Below are 5,888 nucleotides of genomic sequence, written 5' to 3'. Positions count from 1 at the left end.
ATAAATCACAGCTTCATCAATTATGATTGTTTTTTTTAGTATTTTGTAGACCTTTCTTTCTGACCTTGATTGTATTCCTAAAAATGTGGATGCCGTTTCTTTTTATAGTTGTATTTTGTTCCACTTTGTTCTGTCAGACGATGTCACGGGTAGACATACCAACCATTCAATACTCCCCTACACTCCCCCTTATTTTGTGTTTAAAATGTAAACCTCATTGCTTATTAATTGTCCAAGCATAGCCTAGCCTGGGTTGCAGGGGTAGTAGTTGCCGTAAACAGTAAGCCCGCGAATCAAGCTTGGCTTTGAGAATAGGCGCCGCCAAGCCTTTGTCTGCCTATTTCCCCTACACGTCTGGTGTAAGTGTCCTAGAAATTCCTGTACAAGCGCGAGTCCAGGAATGTAAGAAAAAAACAAGGAGATTACACGCCGAACCAGGAAAGTCATGTACACAGCCAGGACACAGAACATTTCACAGGTGTGTAAGTCCCTTGAAACACCTGGAAATTAGGGATTTCGTGCAGTGATATCATTTTGAAGTGGTTTATGCCAGAAATTATACATGGGTCATTTGAATAAATATCTAGTGCACCTATTTACCAAAATTTAGGTCATTTGGTTGTAAGACTAGGGAACAGGAGCCAAAAGTGTACGTTTTTGGTCAAACAATGGCCAAAAAATCCCCACATTAAGCACTTTGTCGTACTGTATGCCAAAAGTGTTATTGAATCCATGTGCGCATATGTAGATTGCACTCCTACACCAAATTTCAGGTCATTTGGTTGTAAAATGAGGCTATATAAGCCAAAAACGTCATTTTTTTGGCCAAAAATGTCAAAATTAAGCATTTTGTTGTACCGTATGCCAAAACTGTTATTGTATCTTTGTGGGCATATGATCAAGGCACCTCTGTACCAAATTTCAGGTCATTCGACTGTAATACCAGGGTACAGGGGGGGGGGGGGGCAAAATGTACATTAAAATTGCAAAAAAACATGAATAAAATCATTTTAAAGATAGATATGAAAAAAAAACACCTAAGGGTATTGGTTCACTCTACCCTTGTGCCAAATTTCAAGTCATTCGGTCCAAGAACGACGGAGTTGATTCGATTTGAAGATTTGACAGGAGAAAGAAGAAACATTACGAATACAATATATTTCACCATACCTATGGTATGGCTTAAATATAAGTACCGAAAGTGCGAAAAGGAACGTTTGTTTCTTTTCGTTCCTTTTCGTTCCTTTTCGCACTATCGGTACTTTCCTTTTCGTTCCTTTTCGTTCCTTTTCGCACTTTCGGTAGACCCCAGATAAGGAGGCTATGTTACTGAAGCTGTGGCACGTTGGCGGCGTCGCTGCGGCAGAGCGATTTGGTAGAGCGCTTAGCGATTTTCATCGAAAAAAAATGAATCTTTGTGTGCTTTGTTGTCCTTTTGATTATACCTCTACGTTTTGCGAGATATTCCCATTATAGAGACAAAGGTAACAAATTCAATTTAGAATGCAGCGACGCAGTCAAGTTGGGATATCCCCTATGCGCAAGAGGTGCACTTTGCCCTAGCAGTAGATAGACCGGTTTTGTAAATTGCTTGTGACAAGCAAACATTGCGCGATCACGGGGAGTTAATATCAAGGTGAGTATATCTATATCACAGCATATGTTCTAGATATCACTATATGAAACGGGTAACATTTTTCCAATAGCTCAAATGACTAGAAGTGCTGGTTATATTTCGTGTCGGTAAATTTAGGTTAACATATAGATGCTAGCAGCCAAGTGAAGATACGTTATATGTTTATGTATGTGTTCGTAAAGGCACAACAGAAGTCTGTACAGTGTATGCACAGAGTCCTGATCTAACTATATATAATAAGGGACGATTTACAACCTCACATGACTTGAAGTGCATTTTACACATCATGTTAAGAAGTTTACGGAAAGAAATTGTCTCCATGCACTCGGTAGTAGAACGGGTATCTGTACATCCCTTGAGATAATGGCAACCAACAGATATAATAACGTGATATAATTAGTTGTGTGTTAATTGTGTTACAATTGAAATGCAATCAAAGTACGTAATCAATTATTCAAGATGCAAAGGATGGTGCACTTTGACACTGCAGCGGTTTAAAGGTTAAACGTATAGCAGGTAGACAAACCGGTTTCTAAATACACATAGATGTGATTTGGTGAACTCTGTGTGACCTTGGAGAGTTCAGGTAGGATAATTTTCACAGTACATTTTATAAATCGTGAAGATTTCCCCTTTACCTACATTCTGTCTCTACCAGGCTAGCGCTAAAGTGCCGTGCCAGTCTTTATCCTCGGAAAAATTCGTCTTTTCAGTTCAGCGGACTATGAAGAAATGTCCTAAAATAGCAGTTTTGGGACGATAATTGAAATGACGTTTCCACCGTAAGCGTCAACTGAGCCTGTCAGTCTGTGGCACCCCCCCTAACCCCCTTGTCCTGAAAACGATGCTTGGGCCTTTCTGAGGTGTCACAGCGATCCCCCTTTACCTACATTCTGTCTCTACCAGGCTAGCGCTAAAGTGCCGTGCCAGTCTTTATCCTCGGAAAAATTCGTCTTTTCAGTTCAGCGGACTATGAAGAAATGTCCTAAAATAGCAGTTTTGGGACGATAATTGAAATGACGTTTCCACCGTAAGCGTCAACTGAGCCTGTCAGTCTGTGGCACCCCCCCTAACCCCCTTGTCCTGAAAACGATGCTTGGGCCTTTCTGAGGTGTCACAGCGATCCCCCGCCCCACCCCCCCCCCCCCCCCGATCTCGCCCTCCCCGGCTAGTGATCTCGCCCCCCTATCTGGCCCCCCTTTAGCGATTTCGCCCCCCCCCCACCAAAAAAAACGGATTTACATAACATTTTAGAAGTTCATTGGTACAAATCACAAAATGCAGTTTCAGAATGATATAAGTACACAAGTCTGATACATAACTACATCCATAGCATTAATATCAACGTAATTACACGGTAATAAGATAGTTGGACTTGTTTCGGACAAGGAGGGTTGGGTCCCTTGTATTCCCATTATTGCATATTCTTGAGTCTTGACATAAGATGTATTTTATTGTATTCACATGTCCTCAAGCAACCTATATATCTCCAATATGAAGCCTGTACCATGAATTGACCACAAAAGAAGTATGAAATGTCTTTATTAGTTATGTGGATAAGGCATTCATTAGAATATCGCACATTTTGTTATATGTACCTAGCCTATGGGTATCTGAACCTCCAATATGACTGTTTTTCTAGTATCTAGAAACTCTGGAGTTTTACCCGTGTTTCTTAAGACTGGTACTTTACCAGTGTTTCTGTAGCAATTCGCAACAGGTATACGAACTTGCGCGTATATAGTGTTTATAATGAGAAACTATTTTTCACTTGTTTTTTTGTTATTGCTTTGGAAATGTTTACAGCACAAGATAGAAAATACTGTGACAAATTGAAAACATATAGCTTACTTATTCCGTACCGTAGACGGTGTTGATTTATACGTTCGCGAATGCGCTGTCTTTTCATGCCACCTCAACTGCAAAAAAAAGTGTCTTTTTTATTTCAATGACTTGTTTGCACCGAACCATATAGTATCGACTTTGGAGATATAACATCTTCAGGTAATAAGGTGCCATATGGGTACCAGGTAACACACCAAATACGTTACTCCCCAGGTACTGTATAGTACTAGGTAGCGATCCTAATACGTAGTAACCAGTTGCTCTTGAGAACCCTCCGAGAATCAATGTTCTTAGAGGGGCGAAATGCTAAAGGGGGGCGAAAACGCTAGTGATCTCGCCTCTTCGGGGGGGGGGGGGGGAGATCGCTGTGACACCGGCCCTCAATCGATAAAAAAACTCCAACTCGAGACCTTTGTTCATAGACAAGCCGCGATGTTTACCCATTGTCACTCCCATGTCAAAGTTGAAACTTAATACTTACTACTTACATTCCAATAGTTTGACTCACAATACAAACCGGTTAGACTGCAATGGCTGCGAAGATAGAGTAGTGCCCTCCCAATAACAAATAATGATAAAGTAAGGATTTGCTCAGTAACACGACAGAAACTATATCTGATAGCATTTGTCTGTGAAAATTTATAATCCTGCTGGCAAACATCAAACTCCGAACACCACAAAAGTATACTCTACTTTATACTTGCGAACTCTTCGTCAAATGAAGAGACGCAATGGGCACAACAATGGCCATATTTGGAGGGCCCACAACGCTGTGTGAAAACAAAAACAGCAAGGACTACCTAGCCAACAAGTATGGGTGGGTTAGTAACCTTTGGGAGAAGAACAAGACTAGACTCCAGGCTAATAACTATGCAGGTAGCACTTCCGTGACAGATATGCACTGACACGGTTGCTACGCACTATCAGGTCTCGTTCCTGTATTACTCCGCGGGTGGGCATTCAGAAGTATTCCCTCCGAAATATGAATGGGGCCCCAAAATCGTGTGTTTATGTAGATGATAAATTGCCTTTTATCGCTCCCATGTCATATCGAAGGATTTGAGATGAAAGGTTGTGTATTTCTGACAGGATCGGGTGGAAAAGTTTCGGCATTCTTGCGATTCTCGGACGTGTACGTTTCTTTGTCCTGAGTAATGTGGTCAGCGGGTCACTGAATGAAAGCCCCACTTTCTGGATAGTATTTATGTGCAGTTATAGATGTTATAAAAATCGATCCACCGGTCAGATTTTGGGGAAATTTTTCTTATTGAGTACTGGATAAGTGCTTTTTCAATAGAAATTAAAGCATCTCCAGTAGAACTGTTTCTTTATTGGATTTTCGCCCATTAAAGTTGCATATTTAAGCACTATTGTAAAGAGGCCACAAAAGTCCGGTATGAGACCATCAGGAATCCAATTATGACCTTTTCACTTTTCAAGGATGCATCAAGTGACGTGAAAACTCGACGAAAATAAAAGTACCTCAAACATTTCATGATTTACAGTACATAGAAGACACATTACAGCTTATTTCCAGATAGTCACGACAAATGTTATGATGTTTTAATACCTATGGAATTGGATATTCATAAAAAGGCTATGAGAGCAGTTTTGCTTTAATTATGCCCCGTCCAACTTTGCATCATTATATTTCAGCCATACATAGTATGGTGAAATATATTATATTCGTAATGTTTCTTCTTTCTTTCTTTCTTTCTTTCTTTCTTCTTTCTCCTGTCAAATCTTCAAAGTGATTCATCTCCGCCGTTCCTGGACCGAATGACCTGAAATTTGGCACAGGGGTAGAATGGGTCAATACCTTGATGCTTTTCTCTCAGTTTTTTCATATCTGCCTCTAAAATGATTTTATTGAGGTTTCAAGGTCATGTTTTGACCAAAATAAAATATATTGTCCCCCTGTACCCTGGTCTTACAATGGAATGGCCTGAAATTTGGTGTAGATAGGCATTAGATAGTTGGTAAAATGATCCAAGTAAAAGTTTTGACATAAACTACTTTAAAATAATTAATTTTGGCACTTTTCTGAGGGGTAACTTGTTTTCTTTTGGCCTCCTGGCGTGACCTTCCGTGACCCCGCACGGAGTCCACACCTGTGCGCGAAGAGCGAAGGCTAATTAATATTCATAAGCGGGGCCCCACGATTCCGTTATTATTTTTACAGTGTTCTCGCCAGGCCTTTTCAGCATAGCGGGCCGATACGCTGTGGCCTGGAAAAACGACGCTGTAAAAGGCCCGCTACGCTGCTTTTTCATCCAGCGTAGCGGCAAAAAAATTGGGAAATAAAGAAAAAACATCGTAGTAAAAATACATAGGCACGTGCCAAGCACGCGCCTTCGCTGTTTCAGGAAGTTGTCAGCTCCAAGGGAGGTGTTTTATAGCACCGGCC

The 5,888-nt window shown here is 40.8% G+C and overlaps 1 protein-coding gene across 1 annotated transcript in view; it reads left to right on the top strand.

Annotated features, from left to right (window-relative positions):
* Window positions 1-1,577: 1,577 nt before the first annotated feature.
* The window catches only part of LOC118416664, a 25,670-nt gene continuing 21,359 nt past the window's right edge, over window positions 1,578-5,888 (top strand). Inside the window, exon 1 of the mRNA XM_035821841.1 lies at window positions 1,578-1,636. The gene's annotated coding sequence lies outside the window, so the exon portion shown is untranslated. The remainder of the gene's footprint in view (window positions 1,637-5,888) is intronic.

Source organism: Branchiostoma floridae, chromosome 5 (assembly GCF_000003815.2).
Source record: "Branchiostoma floridae strain S238N-H82 chromosome 5, Bfl_VNyyK, whole genome shotgun sequence".
Lineage (NCBI taxonomy): Eukaryota > Metazoa > Chordata > Leptocardii > Amphioxiformes > Branchiostomatidae > Branchiostoma > Branchiostoma floridae.
This window is presented reverse-complemented; position numbering and strand designations above follow the sequence as displayed.